Consider the following 17,991-nt stretch of genomic DNA (forward strand, 5'->3'; position numbering starts at 1 on the left):
CTCTTCCGTTACGTCCTGAGTCCTGTGGGTGCTCTAAGCACGCAGTTGTCCTTATCAAAAGTAATCGCTGCCGCTTACTGAGTGCTTTCCCTGTGCCAGGCACCAAACCGTGCACCATACGGGGCTTATCACACCTAATTCTCGTCAGTGTTGGTGCTTTTATCATCATCCCCATCTTGCAGATGAGGAAGCAGGCTTGGAGAGGGTAAGTAACTTGCCCAAGGTCACAAAGCTGTTAGGACTCGGGGCCAAGAGCAAAGCCGGCAGGGAGCAAGGGAGCCGGGACCCAAAGCAGGAAGGTGGCTGGAGTGGGTGTGTGCTGGCCAGGTAGGTGGTTGGTGGAGACAGTTCTGTGGTCCAAGGGGTGGACTTAAGAACACCCGAACCTTTCCTGTTCTAACGGACAAAAGCAGGCATCCTTTCTCTCTGCTGTTTAAAATCCATGATGCCGATCAGGAGAAAATGATCCTACAGTTTTAAGGACTAGCTGTTGGGATATCAATCAAAGCTACAGATGTACACATTGAAATAGAATCCTCAAGCTAAAAGAGGTCATAAAGGTATAACTTACTCCTTTAATTTTATAGGCAAGGAAACCAGATTTTAGGTTGATTTACTTAAATGTTTATAGTTACTGGGAATGGAGAGACTCAGAACTCTTATCTAGTGTAGTCATCTTTATATCCCCATGATGCCTCTCTTTTTCTATAAACTGGATTTTCGACCAGCTTTTGGTGAAAGCATAGCTTTCTAAAAAACATTAGCTCTTGTTGTCCCTGAAACAATGGGAGGACGCTGGACCCAATGGGAGGATGCAGGACCCTGTGGACCCATCGATCGCTGACACATGGCACAATGTCTCTAGAACAGCTGGCTCTTAATGAGGCTCGTGATGGGTCCTGCTTTTAGTGTCTGGTGAGCTCTGATGGGTCCTGCTTTTAGTGTCTGGTGAGCTCTGATGGGTCCTGCTTTTAGTGTCTGGTGAGCTCTGGGAAGCACTGACGTGGCAGACTAGTGTCGGGCTTGACTTGGGAATAGATTTTTAAATTCTTACCTTTTATTTATATTCATTCATTTATTTATGGCTGTGCCGCTCGGCTTGTGGGATCTTAGTTCCCCAACCAGGGATCAAACTGGGGCCCAAGGCAGTGAAAGTGCCAAGTCCTAACCACTGGAACACTAGGGAATTCCCAAATTCTTCCCTTTCAAAACACAGTAACTATTGGTACACTTTTGAGGAAGTTAAGTAGCCCAGATAAGGAGGCTCTTAATGAAAATAGGATTTTTATTTATTTTTTAATTTTTGGGCCACGCAGTTCCCCGACCAGGTATTGAACATGGAACCCCATCAGTGGAAGCGTGGAGTCCTAACCACTTGACCGCCAGGGAATTCCCTGAAAGTGGGCTTTTTAGATAGAGGACAACATGAGTGTGCCCATGTGTCTATTTGTGTTTATCATTCCCTATGTTGAGATTTGGTTCAGCAGCTCTGGACGTTCCTATCTCTGGCCAGTACCACACCTGTTTCTGCAGACACTCATTTTGGAGAACACTGACCACGTGGTCTGGGTCAGGCCTTACCCCATCTCCCTCTAAGCCATGGTTGCCCTTGAGTGGCTGTTCCTAGCCTGCATTTATTGAGCACGCAAGATGGTTTAATGCCACAGCCCTACATAGTGTATGTGCTATTTCTGTAATTCCTTTTCTTTGAAATAGTCTATGAAAATTTCAAAAACTCGTGGGTGGGCTCGTTCTCTGTCTAGCTGTGACCCGCCGAGTCAGCGCGGTGGCATGGGGATGGTAGCCTTGCCCCGCTACTGCAGCACTAGGGTGTCAGTTGGTCCCAGCCAGAACACTTCAGTTCTGCCCTGCAAGGATAGATTTAATAACTGATTGGTGTGTCCCTTTAATGTAAGAAAATGGAAACTGAACAGCCAGAGGAAACCTTTCCCAACACCGAAACCAATGGCGAATTTGGTAAGCGTCCTGCTGAAGATATGGAAGAGGAACAAACTTTTGAAAGATCTAGAAACACTGATGAGATGGTTGAATTACGCATTCTGCTTCAGAGCAAGAATTCTGGGGCAGTGATTGGAAAAGGAGGCAAGAATATTAAGGCTCTCCGTACAGACTAAAATGCCAGTGTTTTATTCGTAGGCAGCAGTGGCCCCGAGCGCATATTGAGTATCAGTGCTGATACTGAAACAATTGGAGAAATTCTGAAGAAAATCATCCCTACCTTGGAAGAGGGCCTGCAGTTGCCATCACCCACTGCAACCAGCCAGCTCCCGCTAGAATCTGAAGCTGTGGAATGCTTAAATAACCAACACTCTGAAGGATGCAACTTTGACTGCGAGTTGAGACTGTTGATTTATCAGAGTCTGGCTGGAGGAATTATTGGGGTCAAAGGTGCTAAAATCAAAGAACTTCAAGGAACACTCAGACAACAATCAAGCTTTTCCGGGAACGTTGTCCTCAATCCACTGACAGAGTTGTTCTTATTGGAGGAAAACCTGATAAGGTTGTAGAGTGCATAAAGATCATCCTTGATCTTATATCAGAGTCTCCCGTTGAAGGACGTGCTCAGCCTTATGATCCCAATTTTCACGATGAAACCTATGATTATGGTGGTTTTACAGTGATGGTCAGCGACCGCTGTGGACGTCCCGTGTGATTTCCCATGCCAGGAAGAGGTGGTTTTGACAGAATGCCTCCTGGTCAGGGTGGGCGTCCCATGCCTCCATCCAGAAGAGATTGTGATGACGGGAGCCCTCACCGAGGACCTCCTCCACCTCCTCCTGGACGAGGGGGCCGGGGTGGTGGCAGAGCTCGGAATCTTCCTCCTTCACCACCACCACCACCTAGAGGAGGGAATCTAATGGCCTATGGCAGAAGAGGGAGACCTGGAGACTGTTATGATGGCATGGTTGGTTTCAGCGCTGATGAAACCTGCGACTCTGCAGTAGATACATGGAGCCCGTCAGAGCGGCAGATGGCTTATGAACCACAGGGTGGCTCTGGATATGATTATTCCTATGCATGGGGTCGTGGCTCATATGGTGATCTTGGTGGACCTATTATTACTACACAAGTACTATTCCCAAAGACCTGGCTGGATCTATTATTGGCAAAGGTGGTCAGTGGATTAAACAAATCTGTCATGAGTCAGGAGCTTCGATAAAAATTGATGAGCCTTTAGAAGGGTCCGAAGACCGGATCGTTACCATTACAGGAACGAACACAGGACCAGATACAGAATGCACAGTATTTGCTGCAGAACAGTGTGAAACAGTATGCAGATGTTGAAGCATTCTAATGCAAGATAGTTTTTCTTTTTTATAGTGTGAAGCAGTATTCTGGAAAGTTTTTCTAAAACTAATGAAGAACTGAAGGAGTCCTGCATCATTTTTTTTTTTTTACCTGCTTCTGTTTAAAAAGCCAACATTCCTCTGCTTCATAGGTGTTCTGCATTTGAGGTGTAGTGAAATCTTTGCTGTTCACCAGATACAATGTTTTAGTTCCTTACAAACAGGGTTGGGGGTTGGGGGAGGGTGTGCAAAAACATTGAAATTTTGAAACAGCAGCAGAGTGAGTGAATTTTTTTTTTTTTTTTTTGCGGTACACGGGCCTCTCACTGTTGTAGCCTCTCCCACTGCGGAGCACAGGCTCCAGACGCGCAGGCTCAGTGGCCATGGCTCACGGGTCCAGCCGCTCTGCGGCATGTGGGATCTTCCCGGACCGGGGCACGAACCCATGTCCCCTGCATCAGCAGGCGGACTCTCAACCACTGCGCCACCAGGGAAGCCCAGAGTGAGTGAATTTTAATTTTTGTTCATTGTTGGTGGTTTAAAAAAAAATCCCCCCATGTAATTATTGTGAACGCTTTGCTTTGTGGTCACTGTAACATTTGGGGGGGTGGGATAGGGAGGAAAAGTAACAATAGTCCGTATGTCCCTGGCATCTGTTCAGAGCAGTGTGCAGAATGTAATGCTCTTTTGTAAGAAACGTTTTATGATTTTTAAAGTAAATTTAGTGAACCTAAAAACAAAAACTCATGGGTGATATTTTCTGCCATGGACTCTCCAAGTCCAAAGCCCGTGGAGGGTAGGGGGTAAAAGGAGTTTTCTCTGATCTAGTTTAGTAAATTATGTGCATATTAACTCTGGGAGGTCTTGGGTAAACTATTATGGGGAAGGGGCAATAATTTGACAAGATTTGGAACCCTAGGACTATAGATTTTCCCCAAGAGTATACAGGTACACAGTTACTTGCAAATAGAACGAGCTATATGATATAGGAACCTTATAAATTAGTTCTAAGTCATATATTTTTAGCAAATAAATGACTTTAAGATGACTCAATCATTTATCGGTAAATTGCCAATTTTGCTTATAATTAGTTACTTTAGGTGGTTAAAACATAATGGAAAATGAGACCAAGGTCAAAGAATTCTGCTCACCGTCCTACCTATGGGTGTCACTCAGCCCTGGCGGTGGATGGCATTTTATCAGTAGTTCTCATCTTAACCTCTTATCAGATCAGCTGAGCATGATCATGTCACTGAAGTTATTGACAATACTGGGAAAATAAGTGTTTCATTCATTGTGGGAGAGCAGTGATGTTTCAGTAGTTAAAATACTAAATATCATATGATATCGCTTATACGTGGAATCAAAAAATGGTACAAGTGAACTTATTTACAAAACAAATAGAGTCACAGATGTAGAAAACAAACTTATGGTTACCGGGGGGAAAGGGGAGGTGGGATAAACTGGGAGATTGGGATTGACATATACACACAACCATATATAAAACAGAGGGCTTCCCTGGCGGTGCAGTGGTTAAGAATCCGCCTGCCAATGCAGGGGACACGGGTTCGAGCTCTGGTCCGGGAAGGTCCCACATGCCGCGGAGCAACTAAGCCCGTGCACCACAACTACTGAGCCTGCACTCTAGAGCCCATGAGCCACAACTACTGTGCCCGCGTGCCACAACTACTGAAGCCCGCATGCCTAGAGCCTGTGCTCTGTAACAAGAGAAGCCACCACAATGAGAAGCCCATGCACTGCAACGAAGAGTAGCCCCCGCTCGCCGCAACTAGAGAAAGCCCACGCACAGCAAGGAAGACCTAACACAGCCAAAAATAATAAATTTATTTAAAAAAATAAAAAGTAAAAATAAAATAGATAATCAACAAGGACCTACTGTATAGCACAGGGAACTATATTCAATATCTTATAATAACCTATAGTAGAAGAGAATCTGAAAAGTATATATATAAAACTGAATCACTGCTGTACAGCAGAAATGAACACAACACTGTAAATCACTATACTCCAATAAAAATTAAAAACAAACAAACAAAAAAATACTATATCCTGTTACATGCTGAGGTCAGCATTTGTCTTGTTATCTTAACTTGAAAGATGAAGAAAATGTGACTGGAGATGAAGGCACTGATATTTGGGATCTCTTAGAGGTTAGATTAGTGACACGAAGTAATGATATTGAAGTTGTCTGCCTTTGAACGGTTTCAATTCAGGGACTTTGATATATGAAATTATGAGTAATAAGAGAATGTTAGAAATCACAAATTTTATAACATTAATCCATTTCATTGTTTGTTTAAGAATGCACATTTTACTATCCGTCACTTAACCAGCCAGTGTTAAAACATTTGATTTTCCACAGATGTTGCAGCTTTTAGACAGTGTAATTTTTTTTTGCAGGCATGTATAGATCTGTATTATTTACAAGCTTTCTTTTATCCTTTTATTGAGATGCCTGAATTGGTATTTCCCAGCTGGACTTCGCTGGAGTTTAGACCTTCAAGGGCAGAACGCAAATCTACTTTATCAAGGGTACATAACCTGCCTAACTCATTGATCTTTGCAGTCAAGAAACATGGCTTACTTCATTAAACGCTGGTGCTCTTGCTCCAGAAATACTCATAGGATTGCAGCAGTTTGGTGGGGGGACAAGGGGGGCAGTCCGCAGACCAGTGGGTCCCCGGAGCACCCAGCATGGTGATGAAGGGCGAGGAAGCCTGGGCCGCAGTGTGGACTCTGCAGAGCGGCCGGGGCACCTCCCACCCACCCGGGCGGGCCTCAGCCACCAGAGCACAGGAGGACTTATGTGCAGTGTTTTAGACAGAAGGCTTTTTTTTTTTTTTAATTATTATTTATTTATTTATTTTTGGCTGCGTTGGGTCTTTGCTGCTGTGCACAGCTTTCTCTAGTTGCGGCGAGCGGGGGTTACTCTTCATTGCGGTGCGTGGGCTCTAGGCGTGCGGGCTTCAGTAGTTCTGGTGCGCAGGCTCAGTAGTTGTGGCTTACGGGCTTAGTTGCTCTGCGGCATGTGGGATCTTCCCGGACCAGGGCTCGAACCCGGGTCTCCTGCATTGGCAGGCGGATTCTTAATCACTGCACCACCAGGCAAGCCCCAGACAGAAGGCATTTTCACCGTAACTCATCACCCGAAAACTTTCTGCACTGCGCTTTCACTGCCGAGGGTTAGGGTTCAGTCCCTGGTCGGGGAAATAGGATACCGCAAGCCACGCGGTGCGGCCAAAATAATAATAATAATAATTCTCTCCTAGTTTTTATGAAATTCTCAAATTGCAAATGATACTTTACTATTCTTTATATCACAGGAAGCAAAATAAAACCAAATTAGTTAACTGTAAATGGGCACGAACCATCTTAGTGGAGTGGTGGAAGTGTTCTAAATCTAGATTGTGGTGATGATTGCACAACTAGGTAAATTTGCTAAAAATCATTGAATTGTACACTTAAAATAGAGGAACTGTGGTATGTGAATTACATCTTGGTAAAGTTACTCACAGAGCCCAAGTTAGTTGGGCTAATCATATGACCACAGAATGTCAGCAAAGATTTTTCCATAAACCTATCTCCAAGGGGGACATCATCAACCACTGGCTGTGGCTGCTCTTCACCACAGAAATTCCTCTGTCCTGGGTCTCAGGGGCTTGCAGTTACCAAACACCAGAGTCAGGTATTAGGAATAAGGAAATATTTTCAAATATTGGCTTATGCAAATCCACAATGATCAGAGCTATCAAATCGTTTAATCCATGATATATACAATTAAGTAAAACTCACACCACAATAATCTTCAATAAGAAAACTAGAAATTCAGTCCTATTGGAAATATTAAAGTCCTTTAAAACTAGTTTTGGACTAATTATACGTTCTAGTAAATATACAAACTCAAAAAATTTTTTTCTTTTTTTCTTTGTTTTGTTTTGTTTTATTTATTTATTTTAATTGGGCCATGTGTCTTTTTTTTTTTTTTTGCCCGTGCCGCATGGCATGCAGGATCTTAGTTCCCCGACCAGGGATTGAACCCGTGCCGTCAGAGCATTTAGTATCCCAGACCTCACTGTCTCATGACTTTGATTGCAAAGCTTTCAAGTCAGGCAGTGGTTATTTTTAACAATTCATCCTGGGGGGAATTCCCTGGCCGCCCAGTGGTTAGGACTCCATGCTCTCACTGCTGAGGGCCCGCGCTCCTTCCCTGGTCGGGGAAATAACATCCCACAGGACTTGTGGAGCGGCCGAAAATAAAAATAAATAAAAAGAAAAAAAATTCATCGTGACTAAAAGAACTACAGCAACAAAACCAAAAGCAATGTTACAGATGATACAGCGTGTAGAATGAATAATGGCTGTCTGTTTTAATGGAGGACTCATGGCTGATCCAGCTCTTCCACTAACTCCCTGGGTCACTTAACCAGCCCAACCTCTGTTCCTCTGCTTTGACCTTGGCATTTAGTGATACTGTGAAGAAACAGCTGACCCTCAAATTTCTGAGAAGAGTAAATACAAGTAATATTTCATCAGACCCTATAGTTTCTTATCCCTGTGAGCACAGTTTCTACATTCTCGGTACTGAAGTCATTAACCCAAGAAAGCATCGTTCAGATTACCTGTGACCAGAGTTCACCAGCGAAATGGCCTTAGGCTGAAACTGGCCGTAATGAAGGCAGAGGCATCTACTTTGATCTGATTCACCTAGGTTAAGATTCTGACACATGAAGACTTTATTTAGACGAATGTTACTTCACTTACAGTTATTTATAAATATGCTCAAAATGTGACTGACTGAAAATTTTCCAGCTCACAAGTCTCCGCCCTTCTTCATCTTAACATAGCTGCACTAAGAGGAAGTATTGCCAGCCTAGAAATGGCTGTGGTTTTCAGTGCCTTAGGAGGTTTACCTTCCCATAATCTGACTTACTGTTTTTACGTTCTTGAAAGAAATAAATTAGTAATGAGAGAGAGACTGTACTCCTTTTAGAAGATTTCTCCAAGTTAATTAGTTATTTGAAAGGTTTTATTGATTACTTTTTAAATCTAACTGAAAAGGAGTTAGATGGAAATTTTTTAAATGTACTTTTTAAATTTACATTTTTAATGTAAAATATAATAGCCATAAGAATCAAAGTTTAGGGCTTCCCTGGTGGCACAGTGGTTGAGAGTCCGCCTGCCAATGCAGGGGACACGGGTTCGTGCCCCGGTCCAGGAAGATCCCACATGCCGCGGAGCGGCTGGGCCCGTGAGCCATGGCCGCTGAGCCTGCGCGTCCGGAGCCTGTGCTCCGCAATGGGAGAGGCCACAACAGTGAGACAGGCCCGCGTACTGCAAAAAAAAAAAAAAAAAAAAAATCAAAGTTCAGTGACTTCCCTGGCGGTCCAATGGTTAAGACTCCAGGCTTCTACTGCAGGGGGCACAGGTTCAACCCCTGGTCAGGGAACTAAGATCCTGCATGCCATGTAGCACGGGCAAAAAAAAAAAAAAAAGGATATGTGGCTCAATTTAAATAAATAAATAAAACAAAACAATGAAAAAAAGAAAAAGAATTTTTAAAGTTTGTATAATGTTTACTAGAACGTATAATTAGTCCAAAACTAGTTTTAAAGGACTTTAATATTTCCAATAGGACTGAATTTCTAGTTTGCTTATTGAAGATTATTGTGGTGTGAGATTTTTTACTTAATTGTATATATCATGGATTAAACGATTTGATAGCTCTGATCATTGTAGATTTGCATAAGCCAATATTTGAAAATATTTCCTTATTCCTGATACCTGACTCTGGTGTTTGGTAACTTCAAGCCCCTGAGACCCAGGACAGAGGAATTTCTGTGGTGAAGAGCAGCCACAGCCAGTGGTTGATGATGTCCCCCTTGGAGATAGGTTTATGGAAAAATCTTTGCTGACATTCTGTGGTCATATGATGCACTGCAACTAATTTGGGCTCTGTGAGTAACTTTACTGAGATGTAATTCACATAACCACCGTTCCTCTTAAGTGTACAATTCATTGATTTTTAGCAAATTTACCTAGTTGTGCAATCATCACCACAATCTAGATTTAGAACATTTCCACCACTCCACTAAGATGGTTCATGCCCATTTATAGTTAACTAATTTGGTTTTATTTTGCTTCCTGTGATATAAAGAATGGTAAAGTATCATTTGTAATTTGAGAATTTCATAAAAACAAGAATTCCTTTTTTTTTTTTTTTGACCGTACCGTGCGACTTGCAATATCTTAGTTCCCCAACGAGGGATTGAACCCTCGCCCCTGGCAGTGAAAGTGCAGGGCAGAGTCCTAACCACTGGACCGCCAGGGAGGTCCCAGAGAGAATTCTATTCTCTCTCTCTTTTTTTTTTTTAACCTGTATTAGGTCTTCGTTGCTGCGTGCGGGATTTCTCTAGTTGCAGAGAGCGGGGCTGCTCTTCGTTGCGGTGCGTGGGCTTCTCATCCCGGTGGCTTCTCTTGTTGTGGAGCATGGGCTCTAGACACGTGGGCTTCAGTAGCTGTGGCGCATGGGCTTAGTTGCTCCATGGCATGTGGGATCTTCCCTGACGAGGGCTCGAACCCATGTCCCCTGCATTGCAGGCGGATTCTTAACCACTGTGCCACCAGGGAAGTCCTATTCTTTTTTTTCCCCCCATTTTTATTGTAGTACAATTGCTTTAAAATGTTGTGATAGCTGTACAACAAAGTGAATCAGCTACACATATACATACATCCCCATATCCCCTCCCCCTTGAGCCTCCCTCCCACCCTCCCTATCCCACCCCTCTAGGTGGTCACAAAGCACCGAGCTGATCTCCCTGTGCTATGCAGCAGCTTCCCACTAGCTATCCATTTTACATTTGGTAGTGTATATATGTCGGTGCTACTCTCTCACTTCGTCCCAGCTTCCCCTTCCCCCACCCCCCTCTCCTCAAGTCCGTTCTCTATGTCTGCATCTTTATTCCTGCCCTGCCACTAGGTTCATCAGTGCCGCTTTTTTAGATTCCATATATATGTGTTAGCGTACGGTATTTGTTTTTCTCTTTCTTACTTACTTCACTCTGTATGACAGACTCTAGGTCCATCCACCTCACTACAAACAACTCAATTTCATTCCTTTTTATGGCTGAGTAATATTCCATCGTATATATGTGCCACATCTTCTTTATCCATTAATCTGTTGATGGACATTTAGGTTGCTTCCATGACCTGGCTATTGTAAATAGTGCTGCAACGAACATTGGGGTGCATGTGTCTTTTTGAATTATGGTTTTCTCTAGGTATATGCCCAGTAGTGGGATTGCTGGGTCATATGGTAGTTCTATTTTTAGTTTTTTGAGGAACCTGCATACTGTTCTCCATAGTGGCTGTATCAATTTACATTCTCACCAACAATGCAGGAGGATTCCCTTTTCTCCACACCCTCTCCAGCATGTATTGTTTCTATATTTTTTGGTGATAGCCATTCTGACCAGCGTGAGGTGATAGCTCATTTTGGTTTTTTTTGTTTGTTTGTTTGTTTGTTTTGTGGTACGCGGGCCTCTCACTGTTGTGGCCTCTCCCGTTGCGGAGCACAGGCTCCGGACGCGCAGGCTCAGCGGCCATGGCTCACGGGCCCAGCCACTCCGCGGCATGTGGGATCTTCCAGGACCGGGGCACGAACCCGTGTCCCCTGCATTGGCAGGCGGACTCTCAACCACTGCGCCACCAGGGAAGCCCTCATTGTGGTTTTGATTTGCATTTCTCTAATGATTAGTGATGTTGAGCATTTTTTCATGTGTTTGTTGGCAGTCTGTATGTCTTCTTTGGAGAAATGTCTACTTAGGTCTTCTGCCCATTTTTGGATTAGGTTGTTTGTTTTTTTGATATTGAGCTGCATGAGCTGCTTGTATATTTTGGAGATTAATCCATTGTCAGTTGCTTTGAAAAAAAAATCAGAACTATTGAATCTTTGGTTGAGTACATTTCACATAATCATATGCTTGGGAATGAAGAGCATACTCAGAAATTAAAAGACCCATTGTTATTAAGTCTATTTGGGGATCAAAGAGGTATTTTAAAAAAGCATTATGATTCTCTTCATATCATATTTGCTACTCAAGGATTTGTGCGTGCGTGAAGGCCTGTCTAAACCAAAGAGCCTGGGGACATCCCTGGTGGCACAGCGATTAAGAATCAGTGCTCCCAATCCAGGGGCCCTGGGTTTGATCCCTGGTCAGGAAACTAGATCCCACATGCATGCCACAACTAAGAGTTCGAATGCCACAGCTAAGAAGCCTGCCTGCTGCAACTAAGACCTGGCACAACCAAATAAATAAATAAAATTTAAAATAAATAAATAAAGTAAACCAAAGGGCCTGATGCCCTTTCCAAGCTGGTGGGGATCCAGGGGAGAAACACTGCAAAGTTTATTTGTCCCTTCTATTGATCTGGTTTCTATCAATATTAAACTAAAACTCCAACAAGAACCCTCACCCCCTCACCCCACAGTGGACTTTAAAGCACCTTAACACATTGTTGGGTTAAAAAAAAAATAGAAGAAATGGAATAGATATTGGGACTTAAAGCAAAACCTTCATTGTTTAAATTATATGAATATTTTAATGGAGATGTTTTGTCCCTTAATTGAGTAATTGCTAACTCTGCTGCTTAATTCATGTATTTGGAAAATAGCACCAAGAAGCTGGGCCAGTGTGGGTTGGGCTACACCTACACATACTTCATTGCCCTTTGTTCTTGCTTTTAATCCATGTCTTTACTTTCCCTGGACCATCGATCAGATTTGGAGATAAAGCCCTTCTGTGAATCTACAGTGAGAATTCCTTGGGGTCTTTGTGCAGAAAGCAGTCAGAGCCTGATAATCCTGAGCCGAAAACCCTTCCTTCTCCCTCTCTGCCCTCCCATGGCTTCTGCCCACAGCCCCGCAGTTATGGGGTGCACGGGGGCGGCACATGAAGCTCGCCTTTCAGCTCACCGACTCCCCGGAAGGTGTAACCTTTGAAAAATCCGAACTGTCTCTTTACTTTTCAAAAGTTAACATGTTAAAAAATTTGTTTTTTAATATTGGTAAGACGTACTTGAGGTTCAAAATTCAGAGGATACAGTGAAAAGTCTGTCTCCCATCCCTGGCTCCAAGCCACCCGGGAGGCAACCACTGTCACCAGTTAAGTGACAGTTTGGAGTCGCAGGAGCGAGTCTGAGGCAGTATGTGGTCGGGCTGGGTTTCGTGATAAAGACTGGGATGGTTAATAGTACATGCCCAGCTCTTCGTCTATTCTGTTCATTCCATTCTACACTAGAAACTTTGTGTGCATCAGTACAGTAATCCTATGTGAACCTGAGATGCTGAGAGCTGGCAGGGACCCCTCTGGACACAGGGCAAATGCCTTTAAGATCTAAGTGGATTGATGAATTATTTATGCCCTATGTAGCAGTCTGAGAAGGGGCCTTCAGACTCACCTGGCAGGGCAGCAGCCGAGGTGCTCTGAGTGTTCTCCACCCAAGTGGTGTCATTGGTCAGGAAGAATCCCCATCCTGTGGTCACGACACTGATGGGCAGCTGTGCGAGCTTCAGGACGTGTCTGCGGGTGTCCTGGTTAACTGTCTGGATACTGTTTATGTACCTCTGGGGTCCTCTGAAAAGGGTGTAGAGTGGGTGCCCAGGTCTTCATGCATCTGGAAATCCCTCTAGGTGCCAGGATGGCCCCCTGAGCAGAGGGAGGTGTGCATCTCAGGCTGCTTGACCCTATTTGGGAAAAGGATCCTCCTAAAAGAAAAGCCTCTGTGTGTGCGTGCGTGCATTCGCACGCACGCACACACGTGTCCAAACCCTGGGAACTTAGCCCAACTAATGCTCCTTGTGTTCTGTTTCTGTATTTAAGGTGGCACCCTGTCCATTTCTTCTAGGCCCTCATGCTGCAGGCCCTCACGTCTTTTTTTTTTTTTTTTTAAAGAGATGGGCTTTAATTAATTTATTTTTGCTGTGTTGGATCTTCGTTTCTGTGCGAGGGCTTTCTCTAGTTGTGGCAAACGGGGGCCACTCTTCATCGCGGTGCGTGGGCCTCTCACTATTGCGGTCTCTCTTGTTGCGGAGCACAGGCTCCAGACGCGCCGGCTCAGTAGTTGTGGCTCACGGGCCTAGTTGCTCCGTGGCATGTGGGATCCTCCCAGATCAGGGCTCGAACCTGTGTCCCCTGCGTTAGCAGGCAGATTCTCAACCACTGCGCCACCAGGGAAGCCCCAAAGCCAACCTCAGTTACTTTTTTTTTTTTTTTTTTTGCGGCACGCAGGCCTCTCACCGCTGTGGCCTCTCCCGTTGCGGAGCACAGGCTCCGGATGCGCAGGCTCAGCGGCCATGGCTCACGGGACCAGCCGCTCCGCGGCATGTGGGATCCTCCCAGACCGGGGCACGAACCCACGTCCCCTGCATCGGCAGGTGGACTCTCAACCACTGCGCCACCAGGGAAGCCCCCTCACGTCTTTTAACAGTACCCAAATGGTTAAATAACATATGGTGCACCCAGGGTATTAAATACTATTATAATATTAAAAGTATATAAGCATGATACATACCAACAAGGAATGCTTTCCAAGACATGCTTGCAGGAAAACAAAAATGACAGCACAATTCAAACATATGATCTAGTAGTTTTACAAAAATTATACCCATATGCATCTACGTGTATACATTTATAAAAAAATGGTGTGGACTTCACTTCCACTAGGTGCTCTGAGACCCCCCCCACTGCCATCCAACTAAACCCTGGAGCTGTGTACCCCACCCTCTGCAAGGGCCACCCCCTGACAACACAAGCCGGGTCGGAGCAGGTGGCATGCTGAGGGGTAAGGCTGCCTTGAGTCGGGGTGGCTGGCCGCAGCGGTGTCGCTCTGGGGGCACCTGCCCTCGGCCCAGTGGTGGGCTGGGCGGTTGCTGGCCTCGGGCTCTGGGTGGAAAAGGGCAGTAAGGTAGAGCTCCAGTGGAAAGCACAGCTCGAGGAAAGCTTCCCTAATTTAGACCTGGAGGGCTCAGGATCCACGATCCATAAAGGTCACCAGTGCACGAACAGACAAGCCACTAGGAGAGCAGAACCACCTCCTCACTCCAGGCTGCAGGGTGAGTTCCAATCAGGGAGGCGGGGGGCTTGCTTCACGGGGGTGCTGGGTGACCAGGGGCTGACGTCTGCCCCACTTGGGAGTGGGAGAAGAGGGGCAGGGAATGCTGCCTTCAACACACAAATGGACTGACCATGAGAGAAAAGATGGATTTGACTAAAGAATTTCTCTTTTTAAGTGAAGAATCTAAAACATGAATGGGTTGCTCGTTTTTGCAATATATGTAATTTTGAGCAATATCCAACATATAGAAAGAATTCCTATCTAGAAAAGAAAAGTTAATGCAAAGAAAGAGAACAGGAGACATGAGTATCTTATAGAAGAGGCAACGTGTCTGGCCAGCAAACACAGGAAACTCTGTTTCACCTCATCAGTAATGAAGGAAATACAGCTGCAGACCGGGAGCTAGCATTCTGCAACCAGGAGACTGGTGAATTCAGAAGTCCAGCAGCACAGATGTTAAAGAGGATACAGGAGAGGTGCCTTCTGACCAGGACGGAGCAGCAGGAACCAGATCAATCTGCCTGCCTGACACAGCAGCTCAGCACAGGGCTCCCTGAGGGAAGGGACGTTCTCTGTGACCCTGCAGTTGCCCCAGCCCAAGGTCTGGGAGGAGTCCAAGGCCCGCAGGCAGGGAGGGGAATCCAACAGCCAGCCAACGATCTCCCTATGTTGAGGAGACAGCTGAGGGTTGGGTGATGCCAAGGTAGCAGCGTCCAGAGAAGAGGGAGCCGCAGAGGAGCCCAGACCCCAGAGGCCCCCTATCAAGTCAGACCAGCCAAGGAAAGGACCACGGAAAGGAGCTCAGTAGAGCTGGGAATGGTTGTGTCTCCAATGGCCAAAGCGGAAAACACTCCTCCTTGGTGGGGCAGCAGGTAGAGTCCTCAGAAAAGCACTGCCTCTGCAAGTGAGCCTGGAAGCCGTTCTTTCCAGGCAGGTGACTCCGCCCATGGGAGACTGAGCTCCAGGACCCAGGTAAGCCGGGGCCAGGTTCCTGATGTGCAGAAACTGTAACAAAGGTTGCTTTCAGCCACTAAGTTTTGGGGTTATTTGTTGTGCAGCAATAGATAACTAATACACCCACTGGCCAGGACTGATCTAGTAACCTGTACAACAAAATATCCAATCTGCTGATGGTAGAGACAGGCACCGTGTCCCCTGATTGGTGCTATCTCCTGAGGAGACCACATGGGACCCCCTTCCATCCTTCAGGGGACAGAGGTACATCCCAGTGGGCACAGACACATAGTCCAGATATTGGTTTGACTCTTCTGTTTGGAGGCATCAGCACCCACATCCCAGGCCAGGGCATGTGTGGGGGGATGGACTTGTGCTGACCCAGGAATCTCCCCTTTGTGAAGCAGAGAGCATCATTTCAGGCTCCTGTAGGGGAGTAGAAATTCTCCTTCCTACTAGCCTCCTGGGTCATCTGGCTGGGCTCCTTTGAGCTGGCTGGACAGGATACAGATTAACCACAGAAAAGCGCTGAGGTTCATTAGCTTGTGCATCCGACCCACGGGGGCACTCAGAGACAAACGACTCAAAGGGAGCTTAGAACTGGGCTTACAGAGCATGTTGGCAAAGCAACACTAAAAATTTAGGGAAGTGACAAGACAAAGGAAAAGGACCTTGAGTCTCTAGCGGTGGCAAATTGTGGGAAGGCAGATATCTGGGAACCAACAGTACAGGCTAATTAGTAAAGTTTGTCATGTTGCTTCCTCTGGTGCTGTCTGATTCCAGACTAAGGGTCTAAAGTTGTCTCATTAACGTCTGTCCTTCCTGGCAGAGAGTGGAGAGGGACACCTTTGTAAATTTATATCCTGCTTTTAGGCAAATGGGGGAGCAGCTGCTTCTTCTCAACCGCCTTCAGCTCAAAATAATCATGCCAAAGTGGCCTATTGTGGGGTGGCATATTCTGTGACCCTGCAATACCTAATGCCTTAACCATTTCCCATAAGCCAGAATGATTCATCCATTTCTTTTGAAAGCTTGGAAAGCATGGTAAAAGTAATTAAAAATCTAAATTTTTAGCAGTTTCAAATTCACCTTTTGTCTCAAATGTCATAAATTTTGTTTAGGGCTGAAGATTTAATCTATTTTTAGAGGAAAAAAATATTACTGCTTGAAAGGAGGAGATGCGACCTGTCAATATACAGGTATTAGAAGAAGAAAACCCCCCAAATCCCAGGCAGATTTCTCCATGTTTCCTTGCCACACCTTCCTCTGGGCACCGCACAGGTGAGAACACTCAGTGAGATGCCCAGGACTCAAATGCGACCACAGTTACTTCTCCTTCACAGGGGATGAGCACATATGTAACTCCAAAGTAGAACTCAAGGATGAGTTCCTGGTGTCACAGAGGCAAGTGGATTTCTCTTTATAGCTATTGTGCCCAGATTACCACCCAGTTAAGAGGAAAACTCTTAATGGATTATCTGGTTAAAGAACAATTTTGTTAAAATGGTACACTAATTTTATGCCAATTCATAGATACAAGGTAATAATACCAATTTGTTTTTAAAAAGAACCCCCAAAGGATATAAGCCAATTACATACATAAAAGCCCTATATTGCACCGTGGAAAGACAAAACATTGGACTTGATGAATCACAGCATCTGTCATATGAATTACTCTACCAAGAAGAATTAATGGAAATGTCCTGTTACCAAGTCCAAGCTCGTCTTGCTCGCTGCATGACAGGCTGGTAAACTGAGAGACGATTTGTCGGGGCAAGGAATAGCAACTTTATTCAGAAAGCCAGCAGACTGAAAAGATGGTGGACTTGTGTCCCAAAGAACCAGCTTGCCTGAGTTAGAATTCAGGCTTTTATACTAAAAGGGGAGGGAGTAAAGTCAAACACTTCCTGGTTCCCATCAGCCTCCTGGGGGGAGGTGTTAATTTCTTCCTCCCTGCAGTCATTCACAGGTGGGCCTGGTCAGCATGCTTCCTAGGAGCTAAACAAAGGTACTTGAGCTTAATGCTCACTACCTGGGAGGCAGGATTCCCAGAGATGGGCCATTGTGTATAATTTAAGCTTATAGGCAACATCGCCTCAGTGATTAACTTGTAATAGAACACAAAGGTTCTTCCCTATCACAGTCCTACCAGAGGAAGCTGGGGAGAGTAAAGATGAGTAACTTGGTACAAAACAGGTGGTGGGCAGGGTTTGACCTACAGACTTAGTTGGCGATTCCTACTCTAGAGCTAAGAATGGTGTTTACATGTTAAAATGATGGAGAAAAATTAAAGGAATGAAAATTATTTGGAATTCAGGGTTTCCTGGAACTCAGCAGAATCTGCTTGTCCATGTGTCTTCCGTGGCTGCTTTTGCTGAGTGCTTCTGACAGAGACCCATGCCCTGCAAAGCCTGAGCCATTTGCCATCTGCTGCTTTACGGAAAACGTTGCCATTCCCTGCCCTACAGCAGTGCTTCTCAGTTCTGGAACTGTCTGGGAAGGTTTAATGTTATGAATCTAATTGGCCACCTGGTGAGCCCCGCTCCACCCCATGACCCTACGACCCTAAGACGCAGCCAAGGTTGAGAAGTTCTGC

At 45.2% G+C, this 17,991-nt stretch overlaps 1 pseudogene across 1 annotated transcript; it reads left to right on the forward strand.

Moving 5' to 3' along the window:
- The first annotated feature begins 1,919 nt into the window (after positions 1 to 1,919).
- LOC307049801 (heterogeneous nuclear ribonucleoprotein K-like) lies at positions 1,920 to 3,316 on the forward strand (annotated as a pseudogene). The gene has a single exon. The product of its transcript is annotated as a heterogeneous nuclear ribonucleoprotein K-like (transcript).
- Positions 3,317 to 17,991: the final 14,675 nt, after the last annotated feature.

This window comes from Hyperoodon ampullatus, assembly GCF_949752795.1.
Source record: "Hyperoodon ampullatus genome assembly, chromosome: 3".
NCBI classification, from domain to species: domain Eukaryota; kingdom Metazoa; phylum Chordata; class Mammalia; order Artiodactyla; family Ziphiidae; genus Hyperoodon; species Hyperoodon ampullatus.